Source organism: Bemisia tabaci, chromosome 7, assembly GCF_918797505.1.
Source record: "Bemisia tabaci chromosome 7, PGI_BMITA_v3".
Lineage (NCBI taxonomy): Eukaryota > Metazoa > Arthropoda > Insecta > Hemiptera > Aleyrodidae > Bemisia > Bemisia tabaci.
The window spans coordinates 13,388,924-13,406,065 of NC_092799.1; the positions used below are offsets into that span (position 1 = coordinate 13,388,924).

The 17,142-nt window shown below is 39.9% G+C and overlaps 1 protein-coding gene across 2 annotated transcripts in view; it reads right to left on the bottom strand.

The window, feature by feature from the left end:
- LOC109035303 (uncharacterized) overlaps positions 1-17,142 on the bottom strand; it is a 195,061-nt gene that overhangs the window by 123,943 nt on the left and 53,976 nt on the right. Inside the window, exon 2 of one of the 2 annotated variants that reach the window (XM_072302353.1) lies at positions 12,620-12,662. The exons of the other annotated variant lie outside the window; for it this stretch is intronic. The gene's annotated coding sequence lies outside the window, so the exon portion shown is untranslated. The remainder of the gene's footprint in view (positions 1-12,619; positions 12,663-17,142) is intronic. 2 annotated transcript variants of the gene reach the window in all.

Below are 17,142 nucleotides of genomic sequence, written 5' to 3' on the forward strand. Positions count from 1 at the left end.
CAAATTTCAGTGGTTTAATGTGAATTGGAAAGAAAGAAAGGAAAAAATCAAAAAATGTTTGCCATCTTTCAGCCACGATGTCCGCTAAATTACTCAAGGAGTAATTTTAACCTGATCTAAAGTGTGAATTACTCGGTTTATACACTCTTGTGGGCAGAAATTAAGAAGTCCTATTTTTGTAGGATCGTGAATAATTGAAGTCAATTTTGCAATTTTAGAATTGGACGTATTTATGCTAAAAGGAACTATGTGCATGGTTTGTGCGGGACATAGTTCCTTTGAGCATAAATATACGTCCAATTAGGTAACGTCCTCGTCTGGAAAACGACGCTATTCGCCCCAAAAATTAGTATTTTTCACTGCTGAACAATCTGACCACAAAATTATCATATTTAGTGAAAGGTACACGAGGATGTTATTACAATAATTGACGTATCCTTTAAACAACGCGAAAAAATGAAAGGAATACGAAAAAATTATACACCTGATCACAAAAAAGCTCGGACTTTTGATCTCTCAAAGACCCGACCAACAGAATTTGTCAAACGACAATGCTGCCGTGCTAAGGAAACACGCCGCATGAACTTTCAGGCGTTGCCAAATTTCTCCTGGCAAATCACTAATTTTCAGGAAAGTTTTTGAATACTTTTCTGTGATTTTCATGGATAATTTTGTTTGTAATTTGACCTCGAAAATGTCTGAAAATATCAAGGAAAAATATTCATAATTTTCCTTAAAAATGAACATTTCATCGAAGGAAATTTAGCAACTCTCGAATGTTCATACAGCGTTCTTCTCAGCACGGCAGAATGCGTTTCTACTCGCTTACTTTTTTATACCCGCGTTCAAGTCTCTCGATCATTACAGACTCCAGCGCGTACTGCGCCGCGTGGTTCAACGCTGCTTCGGCTCGCTGGCAAATATTATGAATGAGAGCATTCTTATTTTTTATGATCACTAAAAATACAGCGAATGATCCCTCTAACCAGGTGATTACGTGATTCTTTTCACCTTCTTGATGAGCACTTAATAAAATCTTGCTGAGCCCCCGTGAAGGGTGCGGCGATAAATGAAGAGTCTAACACGGGAGAAATATATGCATGCGGTTGATTGAACGGAGGAGTAGTGCTCTCTAATTTTAAGAAGATGAAAAAGGGGGTGCACCCCCCGACCATTTCGCGGTCCAACCCCCCGGAGCGCCTTGCGCCACACTCGTTTATATGCGCGTTACACTCATGATTTTAAAAGTTTGGAAAAAGGAATTAAAAATAGAAATAATCTATCTAAAACTAAAAAAAATTGTTATTTTCATCCATTTTTTCAGCATGGCGCGTGGCGTCGAACTTTTAAGTGTGGCTCGGCTTAGCGTATGTTCTAAAATTTCACACCTTTATATCAGCTTTGGTCAGCAGGAAAAACCAAAAGAGAGCGATTAATTCAAGGATTAGGTGGTTTTGATGGCTTCTCTTCATACGAATTAAAACATTAAACTGAGGAGTATACAAACGAAAAACTTCACAAAGCTCAACAAAGAGAGAATATGTTGTTCTACATACTTCAAATAAATTGAACAACTTCGCTTAATATCGCATAAATCACAGGGTTGAATTCGTTTAAGAAAAAGAGAAGAATTAGATAGGATGAGTAACCCTTTAAAATGAGACATTTTCCTACCTTCGCCAACAGTGGACAACAAAATTGACCATGTATGATGTAATGGTTGGAAGAGTAAAATTGTTATTTTTTAACTAGACTAAGCAAAAACTGCGAAGTCTTACACGAAGATCTTAAAAGTATTCTTAGGACTCTGTAGCAACGGTAGCACTTAGTGTGGGGCGCTCAATTATCATACTCACACGGCAGAAGATGAAAGTCAATTCCTAAAATATCAAGCCATAAATTACTTCTGAAATGTCTCTATTTTCGCATTCATGCCGTCCCACAAGTCGTGAAGTTAGAGCCGGCTCATTATGCGTCATACAAAACGTGAATGAAATTCTTGCCGGTATTTTATGGGCCTCATCAAAATAATGGAATCATAATGAGATTTTATGCCTCCAGCGTCGAAACTGCACTGCGAGGGACATTTCCACATTTGCTCCGCGGCTCAATTCGAAACAATAAAAACATCTTGCTCAATCTGGAGACAGCTCGATTTTCGTTTCCATTCCACCTCCGCCGCCAAAGCGAATCATTCATGATCGGCATGGATTGCACCTAGCTAGAAGAACTAAAACTTGCACGCATCGGTGAATAATCCTAACGATCGCATCTGACCAGGATCAAATCTAAGCGATCAAACGCGACAGCTAACATCCTGCTAATGGGTCTCATAAAGTCAAGGCCTTGTTGCGGTCCAGTCATTTTTAAGGAGATGACAAACTGATGATCTCAGAGTTCCCGCAATATCCGTATTAAATTTTCCAGTCAAACAATTTTTTTAGAGGCACAATAGAATGCGAAATATTCTTGCCAGTTATGCGTGCTTTAGTGGTATATTTGATAGCAAAAAATTATGTTTCACAAATCGTCTCTTCTCTGACATAAGGGCGTATCTCAATTCCCATATGAACCTCAGAGAGCATAAAGTTTACAGAGAGCACAGGACTCACGTTGAAATTGAGTTATACGCCCTTACGTGAGAGGAGCAACGATTTGCTCACTACGATTTTCCCAAAACTGCTGTCATACTGCCGTGCTAAGGAAGAACGCCGTATGAGCCTTCAGGCGTTGCCATATTTCCTCCAATACAAAACGAATTTGCTAGGGAAATTGAGCATTTTTTTCTTGCCAATTTTCAGACAATTTTGTTCGCAATTTAATCTAACATATCTGAAAATTTCGAGGGAAAATAATCATAACTTTCCTCAAAAATACATGTTTTCATCCGGGAAAATTTGGCTACTATCGAATGTTCATACGGTATTTTGCCTTGGCACGGCAGAATAGTCCTTGGCTTTACTATTTTCACAAAATTCGTATTTCATCAAACAGAGGACAACATCAAAGGAAATTTGGCAACGTCTAAAGGTTCATACGACGTTTTTCCAGAGTACGGCAGCATTCTAATATCAGTGGCGTGGCGTGAATTGCGATATATCGATTGTTATTGCCATTTTAAACCTATGGTAAAGAATCGATTATTACGGTGTTCGCTGCGAACACCCTGTTTATCGATTCCTTTTCCATAGGTTTAAATGGCATAACAATCGATATATCGCAAAGGTTCATACGACGTTTTTCCCGAGTACGCAGCATTCTAATATCATTATGGGGCACGATGATCCTGCGAAGATAGCGATCCGAGAGGAACGCCAGAGTCGCGACAACGGAGTTGCTCCATGATTGACCGGAACGATGCACGAAGAGGTAAGTTTGAGGGGGGGGGCGAGAAGGGGGCCTGGGGGGGGGGGGGGGGCACTCGTCTCGGGTGCTTCGGTTCCCGGCGCGATCGATCGAACTTGAACTTGGCCGAAAACGATGACGAAATGATCGAATCACTGACCGAATGAATCGCCACTTGACGAATAGAGAGGAACGCCGAGTCATTTCATTCTTATCACCTTCCTGGCGGGAGTCAATTAACCCAGTTCAGGGCCCGCGGGGTGGCGGGGGGGGGGGGGGCGAGGGGGCCCTGGACGTCTACCCACTCGGAATCTGCACGCTCATTTTGAGACTAATCGAGTTCTATTCTGCCTCCCCCGGGAAAAACCACGTAAGAGCCGTTGGAAGTTGCCCGATTCCCCGCCGTAAAATAATCGTTTCTTTGTAACGTTACGCGTACTTTCCCTTAAAATTTTTAGATAGTCCAGATCAAAATGCGAGTGAAATCCTCTGCGAAATTGGAGGAAAAATAGTCGACGGATTCCGAGAAAATGTGTACGGTACCAGAGGAGATTTGGCAACGTTTGAAGGCCCATACGCCGTTCTTCCTCAGCTCGGCGGTATTGAAGGCGCACGGCGACAAAAGGTTGCGACGAGAGCCGAAATTGCCCCGCGATTGGCGAAACGCTGTGACAATTCTCCGAACGCCTCCGACAACGATTTTTGCACGGAGATAAAGGCACAGTTATGTCTCGGACTCGAGTCTATTATTCTCCATGCATCTGCCGAGCCGGGCATAAAACGCGAATCTGCATGAGGTTTCCGTTGGGGTTATGTCGTTCTTGTGCTGCCCCGCCGCATATTCATGGTCTGCTGCCAAGACCGTCGCGGCTCTAGCTCTGCGCGGCTTGGACAATCCCTAGCCTGCAATTGCATGTGGTCAAGCGACAAGTGATTATCTGATGATCCTATCTCGCAAGTATAGGTTGTTCTGTCTGGAATGCCTCCAATTGGTGGTCCGATGCCGCGGTTAGAATGAGCCGCCCGAGGGGCTTTAGGAAATTGGGCAATCGAGGACGCTTTTGGTGGGCTAGGAGGATAGAGACAAGGTCAATCTTCTCTTACATATTGTATTACATTCCACTGAAAGCATGAAAAATAAAGAAGAATGAAAAATACGAGTGTGTAGGGTAAGGTGTGCTCTGTTTGAGCTTTTGGAAATAACATTAGCTCCTTACATCGCACAGTGCAAGGGTTGAAATGGACTATAATTTCTTATGAGAAACCACTATTCCTAGCGGTGTTTGGAAGCAGCATATGTTATTAGTTTCCGTGTGCACATAGGTGCTCTTTTAGGTGAGCCAAAGTGAAATATTGTGACAAACACCTACTTGCATTGTAAAATGAAGCCCATATAATTCATTTTGATGATTTCAGACGTGTAAAATGCAAGGAACACGAACATTTAAAACATACGTTCGTAAAACACTTCATTTAGAGCAGGAAATCATCAATTAGGGTGCGAATGAAAGGAAAAAAGGTGGACTCCAGCCAGGGCCTGTTCGTGACACTATGATCTCAACATGTCACCAACACGTTTGTTTTTAGAAAGGTGATTTTGCAAAATTCTCGAGGAAGGTACGTAACTCCATTCCAAGTTGCCAAATGACTCAAGCAATTCAATTTTTTACAAGAATGTATCTAAGCAAGTTTTGCCCAATATTTGTCTGATTTTTGCATGAAATCAGGAGAGAAATCAGTGAAATTTTTCGCCAGAAATGCCCTAAATTCTTCTGGAGAAAATGCAACTTGCGGGGGAAAGTTCGGCAACACCCTGGTAAAAATTGGCAGTAGAATGTGTGTTCCAAAATACTTTAGACCTAAAGCCGACTGTACAATTTCTTATAGCCTTTTATAGCCGATGGCGATTAAGCAACAGCGAGACGATAAAAATTATGCTAAACGTTACTAATTACGGATACTAGGACTTAGTTAGTTTTTGGATTACCGCTCTCTTTTTGTGCCGGAGTATCTTGATTTATTTTCCGAGGAAAGCTCCGTACTTTTGAAGGATGCCTGTCATTCTTAATATGTTGGAGCGCCTTCAATTTCTTATGATACTGTGCAATACCTCTGGTGTGAAATACTTGCTTCAGATGCCGTGGCACGCTGCGGCGCGGCGGGCGGGCAGCCAGCGCGAAACGCGCATTGGCGCCTACAAACCTAACAGTGATACTTCACGCATTGCGCAATGCGTGAAGTATCCCTGTTAGGTTTGTAGGCGCCAGTGCGTCGCCGCTCCGCTTTGTGTTAGGCTCTAATATTTAATCTCGCGGATTCAGCGTTTTTCAACTCATGATTCTGAAATGTTTGCACACTCTGTATGGATTAATCTCATTTTAATTGATGAAAAAAAAAATGTGTTTTAAAGGAAAATGTAATGTGCGTTTTGTAAACATTAAGGTAGTTCCGTAAAAAACTTAATGATTTCCAAAGCACACGAATTTCTACACAATTTCTTATAGCCTTTTATAGCCAATGGTGATCAAGTGTAAAGCCCGGTGATGGAAACTATAGCCCGACTGTATACTTTTTCATAGCTTCGTACAGTCCGGCTATATGATTTGCTCCGCTTTCTACAGCCAGCTATATGATTTTCTATAGCCTTCTTTAGTCAGCTATAAGAACTCCTATGGTATTTTGAAACGCAGCTCCTATCGCCAATTTTTAACAGGGCATTTGAATGTGGTTACGGCATTTCGTGGAGGAAACGACGAATCACACCAAGAGATCATTCATCTGGAGCTAAAGAGTATGACCTCCATTTTCGGCAGAGGAAAAGAGGACCAGGTTGTTCAACTAATGTCCTCTTAAACTCTCTTTGAGTCGACTACTCGTCTACGAAATTACTGAAATTTTGTTGGAGGCAACTCGTTTGCCACACAAAAACAATATCTATAGTCCCGCGGAAAACAATGCGGACAAAGGACCACGGACAAAAGAAGTTGGTGCTGGGCGCGCGAGCTGAAAAGGGGCGGAGGAGGGTGCAAAAAGGCCGGAAGGTGTAATAAATATACTCAGTTTGCAACGAAATGCTCGCGGCTTTGCGTCGGATTATCTGCTGTCCTAATTAAACACGACTTTTGTACTCGAGCACACTTTACTTTACGAGGAGTGTAAGATTTCCAAACCGCGTGTGCTTCGTTTGCAAGGAACGCCTGCCGCACTGAGGCGCCCACTCTTTGGCATGACGAACGCAGAAATATGGGTTAAATTCTTCAGGACATTGCATCACAAGAATAGGTGAAAATCGGAGACAATATACATATTTAAAGACATGGCACTGAAGGCTTTCCTTCAACTACAATGTGGAGATATCATTTATTTTATTAACTTTATCGGTCATATTTATCAAATTTTTTGTAGAAACTTTTTTTTACCGATTTTCTAAAGTGTAAAAAGCATCAACAATTTTAGAAAAATTGGTAAGAAAAAGTTTCTACAAAAATTTGAAACAATGTAGAGGTTTCAGAGAGGCTCATCTGTGACACTTTTGACCGTTGTCTTTCAAAGTTTTTCAGACCTATGCTCTTTGAAGATAACCGATGTATCTGAGAACTGGAACAAATTATAGATCAGATCTCAAGATTTTTAAAGAACGTAGCGTAAAACTGTCCAAGAAATCACAGAATTAAAGCCAGTTTGAAAGCTCCAATTTGTGCGCAACGAAGAGCCTTAACAATCCAGGCAATATATAATCTCTTCGGGCAAAAGTCAAAATCGGAGTTCAACGCTATTTTTCGTCTCATGATACCTAGTTGATGAGCAAATGTTGCGCAAAAAATAAAAATAAAAAAATTCGCCTAATGATGACTGATGACTGGCGGGATGAGCAGCCCTGGACTGCTAAACTAAATACTAATAGTTGCCTATATCTTTCATTATCAGTCATCATTGGGTGAATCTGAGCGCTGATTCCAAAAGTAACTTTTACCCTATGGGGAAGATAAATATGCGGAGTCTCTCAAATAAATGGTCTGTGGTAAAAACTGAAACACCCCACTCGGAAAGGATAGAAAAAAATACTGACAGAACGTGTCAAAAATTTCTGATATCAATCACGATTCTCAATTACTTAATAATTGAGGATTCTCAATAATTACTCAATACTGAAAAATTCAATAATTGAAAAGTGCGATAGTAATTTGCATCATTTCCTAAATTAAAATCAAATGGAGGTAAATATGTATGAAAAGGGCAAGTATCGACAAATCCTGCAAGCTGCAAGTTTTGCTTTCTTGTTAATATTTTTGTTTATTTTATTATTCGTTTTTTGCAGAAAATGGAAGCGTTACGCATAAAAGCAAATTTCAGCTGTTGAGCTGTTAGAAGAAATACCAACCCTGCTTTATGGAGCCAAAGCGTTATCCGAAAGTACTCAGCACACCACAACAAGACGCCTAGACGTATTGACAGTAATCTCGGTCGAGCGAAAGGTCAAACGCATGTGGTCGGTTAGGTAATTCCGATTATTTTATGCATGCCAAATGTTAAAGTGTATGTTGTACTCGATGCTTTAATTAACCAAGACCTCAGACGTAAAAATGTCCGCGGATTTAAAATGCATTTAGTTGAGACAATAAAGTTGGACCACCGACTCTATAAAAATACCTATATCTAGTATTCTGCCTTTGTTCTTCCGCCAATGGGCTAAAATATAATATGAGTCAGATTACTAAAGAACCAGTTCTCTCTCATTCATGTCAGTCTGTAGGAATTCTTGAATGAAACGGACCTTCATTGGAATGCGATCTGGGAGAAAAGCGCATTCGAGGAAAAAATCCAAGACGGAAAATCAGTCCGCATTTGGAAAAGAAAAGGAAAAGAAAATGCTTGATCTTGCAATTCTACTTTTTCAGAATAGTTGTACCAGTTTAGATTGTGCCTTAAGCCGGATCATATTATGTTGGATCATTCAGCCATATTCAAACTGGTGATACAAATGATTCAATCGTTAGCCACTAGTCTGAAGAAAGTTGAGATCGCGTTGAGATTTTGAGATCGCAGCTCTGTTGTCAGGAGACTAAAGAATTCACTTACCAATTTTGACAAACAAATTCAACGTAATAAAGGCGTAGTTTTTTAAGAGGAAATATATTGCATTCGATACTGAAATCGAAACTGCACTCAAATGCGATGTTTTTCCTCTAAAAAAAAACCACGCCTTTATCACGTTGAATTTGTTTTTTTAAAAATTGACAAGTGAATTCTTTAGTTTCCTGACAACAGAACTGCGATCTCAAAGTTCGAGAAAATTGACGAGCAGCTGAAAAAATGGTAGCAATCGATGCGATATATCGCAGGTCGTTCTGACACAAAATATGGCGTCCATCGAATCACCCTAACGCGGCCAAAATGACGTCACACAATCAAGTTTTAAGGGATTCGATGAAATGGACCGCGTTTAACAGAAAGGAACCAAGCCACATCAGCTATTGCCAAATTTAACTGGGCAAGTCAATTTTTTACGAGAAAATGTTAGTGCGGACTCCTTTGAAAACTGTAAGGAATTTGCTTCGTATTATGGAGAAAATTCACTGAAATTTGCACCCAAATCCGCCCAAGCGTTTTCATGTAAAAAATTAATTCGCCCAATTAAATTTGGCAATAGCTGATGTGGCTTGGTTCCTTTCTGTTTAACGCGGTCCAAATGAGAGTGGATCAATTTGACAACACAGTCGTGACTTCCTATATCGATGAACATCTGCTAGAAAAAAAGAGGAAGAAGAAGGACGCATCGTTTTTACAAAGGAGGACACACACACAAGCATGGAAATGAAATGGCATAGAATGAGAGACTTGTTCAATGAACAGGTATTCTATGTGCAACGTATTCCTGTATCTGATGAACCACAGAGCAGCTGGAAAATGAAACCCAGCAGACGCAACAAAGACCTGAACACAGCCGCCACGTTTACGTCCATCTTAGAGAATCGAAAATAATACAGGCCATGCTCACTCTAAGGAAGAACGTCGTAAGAGCATTCAAGAGTTGCCAAATTGCCCGAATAAAACGTGCATTTTTAAAGAAAAAATATGCATATTTTTCCGTGACGTTTTAGATAAAATTGCTGATAAAATTGTCTGAAAAAATTGAGGAAAAATATTACGATTTCCTAGTAAAATAGGTTTTTAATGACAGAAATATGGCAGCGTCTACAGGCCCATACGGCGTTCTTCCTTAGCACGACAGCATGGTGAAATGGGATCAACGAAAATTTCGAAATTAAAGAATTAGGGTGTACAAATGAGAATACGTAAAAGAGAAGAGTAGAGGATGATACGAGAAAATAAAAAATTTAATTAAATAATGTCTAATTGTTGATAACTTTATGGAAAATTAAAAATGATTTTATTGGCTTGATTCTCAAGTAGCACGGGGCAACGAAAATATTGAAATAATTTTTTCAATTTAAGGCAATACAATTGCAAAATTTTTACATCATCTGGTTATAACATTTCGATTTTAAACGATTATCAAACTGCGTTCCAAATAAGTGAAAATGGTAGGCAATTTGCGATGTAAAAAAGTTGCAACTTATTTCAATTTTATTGCAAGAAATTCCAATACGATGAGCCCCTTCAATCAATGAATAGACAACAAATACAACAATCCGGCCCAATGGCAATAATTTTACCATGTGAATGCAATTAATTGCAATCTGGCCGACTTAGGTTGTCTTCTATTTTTAAGGTAATTGCTGATGATGCAATATCGCAATGAGACTGGCCTACTTCAGCGCAGTGTCTCTATCTGGATGAGAGTAGGGTGAACCCACAACCGTGCTAAGGAAAAACGCCGTATGTACACTCGGGAGTTGCCAAATTTCCTCCGATAAAACGTTGATTTTTGAGGAAAGTTACGAATATTTCCTCTTGAAATTTTCAGATAATTTAGATCTAGCAGCGAATTAAATTCTCTGAGAAATAGAAGGAAAATACTTGCAGATCTTTCGAAAATTCGTATTTTAATAGAAGAAATTTAGCAACGTCTGATGGCTCATATGACGTTCTTTCTCAGCACGGAGCGCAGGAGACCTTGCTGCTGTCACAAGGGGATATACAGGAAGGTGAGGAAAAAGAGAGGTAATTGGCAATGATGTAAAGACCCAAGGCACTTGAAACCCAGAACAGGTGGAGAGTCAAGAGTCAAGTGAGAGGATTCGAGGAGGGCTGTCCTGTCTGGCGAACACCACACACCGCACACGGCACTTCTTTAAAATATGATTACTCTCACTTTCTATCGGCTTCAAACCGCGGGCCCCCTCAGCTTTCCACTTCCTTTGCGAAACAATTAGAACGAAATAAGTGAATAAGGCGAATCGGATAATTGCCTTCATCCTCAAACGTGAGAAGATTAAAATTTCGATACTAATAACGATCCAACTCATCGCCTTAGTCTCCACTTCCTCCACTCTTCGTGGCCACGATATTTGCACTAATGTCAAGTTCACTCGGAATTTTAGATTTCAACGCCAATTTTGTTTTCTTCTGGGTTTAGGGTCATCCCTAGAATATTTCCGCGCTTGATATTCCACTTTGAGGGAACGGAGAGTATAAATTGGACGTATTCATGCTAAAAGGAACTATTTAAAACATAAATCAATTTGCTGAAAATGACAAGATTTTTAGGTTTTCGGCTCCTGATAATGCGAAAAAAAAGGTGAGCTGTTAGCCTACTTCACAAATATAATTGCAATAATTGCTACTCAGGTCATGCTTTAATAAAAAAAAAACAAAGTGCAAGAACTGCAAGAGGATGTTAATATATTTATTTACAATTTTTTGCACATTGTTTCTTCTTATTAAAACATGGCCTGAGTAGCAATTATTGCACATTATATTTCTAAAGTCGGCTAAAAGCTCACCTTCTTTTCTCGCTTTAAAAACTATATGATGCGCGTAAGGCCTAAGTATATACACAGTTTTTTGTGGCTTAATTTTTACATAATTCCTTTCAGCGCGTAAATATGTCCAATTATACAACGTGTTGAGAACTTTTGCCCTGGTTTTCGAAGTTGTTAAGTTTTGTTCTACTACGTTTTTAATAGTAATGAAATCAGGGTTGAAAATGAAAAAGTTTCAATCATGCTAAGAGAATGTTTGGAAGCGTTGAGTCGTGATTCCTCAGAGAGCCACCATTTCTACCAAAATTTCGGATCTGAGGTACAATGAGTTTGTGCAAAAAGCGCTACAGGGCCGGATTAAGGGGGTGGCCACATGGACCGCGGCCCATGGCGGCAAATCTACATATAGGGGGCGGCAAATTTTGCAATTTTTTTAAATGTAGGTATAAAAAAAATCGTATTTAGAAAAAAATTACAAACGAGAGGCGTCATTATCTCTCATTTCCTAAGAGTATAATAATTTCTAATTTTTTCGTCTTTCAGAAATACAAGAGACAGTACCTTTAATTATTTAAGTTAAGAGAGAAACCAAATAGTTAAAACACGCAATTTGGCCCGGAACGGCGCGACTTAGAGAGAAATGATGAAAAGGACTTGAGATGAAACGGAGAAGCCCTCGGCGCGGCGATCGGCATGTAACACATATTAGCGCCTACAAGACTGCACGAATACTTCACGCATTGCATCAAACAGAGTGCGGTCATTGCGGTCAGCGTAAAACGGATAGCGCTTACAAGACTGCGTGCATACTTCACGCATTGCGGCAAACACAGGGCGGTCTGCGAGGCGCGGCGGCGGAAGAAAAATCATTATTCCACATTAACGTTTGTTCTTTCATAATTTTTCCGTTCATTTCTTCTAAACAGAAGGCCTTGTCCACACAGAGATAGGTTTACGGAACTTAACTTTCGCACAAAGTTCCGTGAACTTTTGCTAGTAGTGTTGACAGGGCTTTCGCAAAAAATGTGTCCAACACAAGTAAACGCGTCTTATGCATCCCTCCCCCGCTGGCACGTTCATTTGATGGTTTTTATTGATGTTTCAAAACGAATGAGAAGGGGGCGGCAAAATGCAGGCGGCCCATGGGCGGCAAGTGGGTAAATCCGGCCCTGAAGCGCTATTTTTCCCGGGGTAATTGATATCGAATCTGTTTGACAGTGAATTTTCCATTTTCATGTCGTTAACCCTCGAGCTCTGTCTGCCCAGAAGTTATTGAGCACGCATCTGAGGGCGATTTCTTCAGTTGACTTATCCATTATTATTTTCCAGATAATAACATTCTTAAAATGCTACATGCAAGTGTAAATGCACACTTAGAAAATACTCACGTTTAACTATCCATAATTCCTTTTGGCATTTATGAGTTCTCACCTGAAACACATCAATTAAAATTTCATTAGTCAATTTGTGACTTAATAAAAAGGTCAATGTTTAACATAAAATATGCTCATAACATTGAGTATGTTCATACATAAGATATATGTGGAAAAAATATGTTTTTTCTATGGCAAAAAAGGCGGCTGACTTGCCTACAGGAACAAAACACTCTGTAACAAGAGAGAAACAACTACTTTTTGCGTGGAGAATCCAACTTGACGTTTAAATTCCGCGGTGATCAAGTTATTTTTAAGTAAATGAAAAATATAGATTCTGATGCCGGTATTTCAATTTTATATCTATCATAAATAACTCGAGTTCTGACCAAGTATTTTTTTCTTTTAGAAATTCACCTTCGCGATGTGGTGTCAATCACTAAAAAATTTACACTCTCCTCCATTTCAATTTTTTATGTTCATCCTAGACAGAGCTAAGTTGTAATGCGGACATCCACATACGAAGGCTTATGGATTGTTCCTCAAGTTCGAATAATTCAGCTTGATAAGCTGAATTTCCGGCTCTCTCTCTGTTGCAAGAACTACACAAGTCTGATAGCTACCGCTACTCCGTTGAAAACCAACAATCAGCAGTGTTCCGCCGTCATACCGAATTTTTAGATACAGTGTAATTAGGTGAACAACACAATTTGTAGACAAGGTTTACGGAAAATTTTTTATTTTACATGCCTTAATGTTTCCAGATATCGAGCATGGGCTGTTACGCGTTGAAATGGTGCCTGGTGTCCCTGTGCGGTCATAGCTTTCAGTCAGGGTTATTTTAGTCCTCGAATTAAAAGCCGAACGATTTTAGAACATTGCGCTCCTTGGAACATTCAAGATACGGGGAAACAAAGGAGTATACTGCAAAATATTCTCTCCTACGCAGCATCGCGGTTTTGTTGAATTCTCAAACCGTGTATAATTTATTTCCAACGCGATAAATATTCACATCATACTGTGAGCACACAAACCCCTCTTCCCCTCCCTCCTCTTAATCTTTTCCGCAAACGTTTATCAATTTATTTTGATCGCCACGTAAGGGATATTTGAAAAATTCAATTCACTTCTTGAGCAAACTTGTTTGGACGTGGAAGAGGATAAGAGAGCGATTTATTTTATCCGTAACCAAAGGAAAGGGACCTCCCCACTGAGAGAAATTTGAATATTGTGGGCCTCCGCTGGAGCCGAATGTAATGGAGGCTTGCTTCTCAAACCAAGTTCAGTTCCGAGCTGACATAATCCGAGCGCTTCGAGTGTGTTGGAGGATTAGGAGTATTAAAATTAAATACTGAACAATATTACTACATCCGAAGACGTCTGGTCAAACTCGCTCTCGTGCAAAATTGACCACTGATCAGGGTTCGATATTACGAACCACAATAAACTTTCCCTATCGAAAGGATGCGTCCCATTAAGGAGAGTATTTCGGCAGTAACTTTGATCGAAAATTGAAACAGCTTAGAATAATGTCATGTATGGTCAAATCTACTCTTAATCATCTACCCTGTGAGAACTTGTCCTTATTTGAGGTGTTTTTGAAAGGTTTTTACCTGATTTACCATCGCCAAGTAGTGAAGTTTTAAAGTTTTCTCGAATAGTTGCTCATTTTCGGTCCTAAATTAGATTGTTTATGTATGAGCACAAGCGACTACCACTTTCATATTCATCTTTAGTGCACCCATTATTACGTATTTAAGGTAGATGATATCAATTTTTGCATTCTTATGTTACTTCTGGTTAATATAGGAAGTGAAACACAAACCAACACAAATTTTGTGTTGATTTTGGTACAGTTTGCTGTGAATTTAGTGCAGAAAGCAATGAAGAGACTAAGCAAATGCATTCCTCCGTTTCACCACTCGTTTTTCATTAAATTTCTGCAGGAAAACTAGCAGGCATTTTCCCTCGAAATCGTCAACCGAAGGCTAGGGTAATTTAGTGTTTAACTTCTGGTACTAACCAAACTTTTGTGTTGAAACTAGGTGTACAAAGGAAATATTCGCTGTGTTCGCAATGACACCTAGGTATACAAAAGAAATATTCGCTGTGTTCGCAATGATACCTAGGTATGCAAAAGAAATATTAGCTGTTCGCAATGATACCTAAGTATACATAAGAAATAAGAACTCTCGTGAATGAGTTAAATTATCAATTAGCGGACAGTTAATGCAATTCACTTCTTCGAATAAAGGCAAGTGCAGCGCATGTAAGAGAAACAAGCAAACGCTCTATTAGCAACATTTGTTCGCATTTTAGCAACAGAGAAATTGCCTACTTATGAATTACTGTTCATAATTATTATCAATTACGATTTCTTCGTGATCATAACCGGTTATGTCAAACAACGTGGCGTTTGCTGATCTGTCAAGCGCTCGTTAATGGCTTTGAAGCTCGATCAGGTGCGGCTATCCCTATAAAGTAACAAGGAAACATTTCTCTACTTTTCATGGAGTGAGCCCTTTGCACTATTCTCATCAATGACAGCACAACGTAGTTGTCAAATTGATATTCAAATGGAATAAGCAATAAGCAACTACATACTCTCTCTATAAAGGCACTCTACTTGAGCCATACTGCCGTACTAAGGAAGAACGCCTTATGAACCATCAAGCGTTGCCCAATTTCTTTCGACAAAATTAGAATTTTCAGGAAAATTTGTGAATATTTCACTTCTGATTTTCCAGAGGGTTTCGTTCGTGATTTGATCTAAAAAGTCTGAAGATTTCAAGGAAAAATATTCATGATTCTCTTCTGTAATTTTGTGTACTTTTTTGGGGGCCTGAACAAGAAAATTGGGGACTTTCGGGGATATGGTGGACACCTTTCCAAAATCGGGGATATCGGGGACGTTTGGGGACCGTTAGGCACCCTATAGGCCTCCTGGCTCATCACAGCTACCGGCACTTGCCAATCCGGAATCCGAGCGAGGAATCGGCGCCCTAGACAATGAGCCGGCAAAAAAAAGGGCGGAGCTGGACGGGCCAGTGAAAGTGACGGGCGTCACGACGCCGACGTCGACGTGGACGAATACGCGTCGGCGGGAGCTCCTCGGCGGGATTTGACGGGCGCTGCCGCTCGCGTCATGGACGAAGGGTGTGACCCGGGACAAACTAGAGCACGGATAATAAACGAGTGGTCTCCCACGATAAGCAGGAACCACGGATCCGCACGAGGATTACACTGCCAGTTAGGTGGTTGTTGCTTAAGACGGCGGTGGTAAAGAACCGTCGCCGCCGAGCCGAAAACCGCCGCGCAAATGTAAATAGGTCTCCGCATGCCTCCACCTTCCTCTCCGCGAGTTCGATTGTTTCACCGACCGGCTCGCCAAGCCGGATCTCCAGGTGCAATTTCTATGATATCCTCATGCTTTTGCTGGTGATTTTAACACCCCAGTGGTGAAAAAAAAGGGGGAGGGAAGGAAGAAATAAGAGGAAAAAAAGAAGGAAAAAGTGAAAAAAGGAAAAAAAGGAAAAAAAGAAAAAAGAAAAAGAAGAAAAAAAAGAGAAAGAAGAAAATAGAAGAAAAAAAGAGAAAAGAAAGAAAAAGAAAAAAAGAGAGAAAACAGAAGAAAAAAAAGAGAGAAAAGAGAACAAAACATTTTATAAAAGGAAAAGAAGAAAAAGAGAACAAAAAGAAAAAGAAGAAAAAAAGAAAAAAAAGAAAAAAGAAAAAAAGAAAAAAAGAAAAAGAAGAAAATAGAAAAAAATAAAAAAAAACAAAGTAGAAGGGAAAAAACCGGGTTTCGAAATGTCGACGGAAAACTCTCTCCAATGCCCTGAAGAAAAATCGCGAATGCCTTATTACATTATTTTTATGCCGGTAGAGAGCGCAAAATTGCCTAAACATATGGCAATATCAAAAACTTTGTGATTAATTTTTATTCTTAGGGTAAATTTCTGGTAAATTAAATCGATGAATCGCAATGAACTGCCTTTTGATGAGTTGCTTCGATAACTAATTTAATTTATGGTCCTTCTTGTAATAATTACTACCACTACCTCATCTATGATATTTAAATTGCTCAATAGAAACATCAACCTTGATTGCGAACCGCGATAAGTGGCCTTCCGCGAGAAAACGCCTTCAAATACGGCGCAAACTTCCCGCACCACCGCAAAGTTCGAATAGTTGCATGTTTCGCCGTGCAACGTGTGATGATTTCTTATACCCTCTACGTAGGGTGTTTATGTTGCTGCTTTGCCACTAGTGTGTTACATATGATGTTGATTGGTGAACACTCAGTGAAAAAGAAAAAGAAAAAAATATCATATTGTTGCTTCTCTACCTTGAGGGCGTAACTTCATTTTCACAGTCTTACTCTATAATATCAAAATCATAAGAGTAACGCGTGACTTGTTCGCGAATCGCGATAAGTGGCCTTCCGCGAGAAAACGCCTTCAAATACGGCGCGAACTTCACGCACCACCGCAAAGTTCGAATAGTTGCATGTTTCGCCGTGCAACGTGTGATGCTTT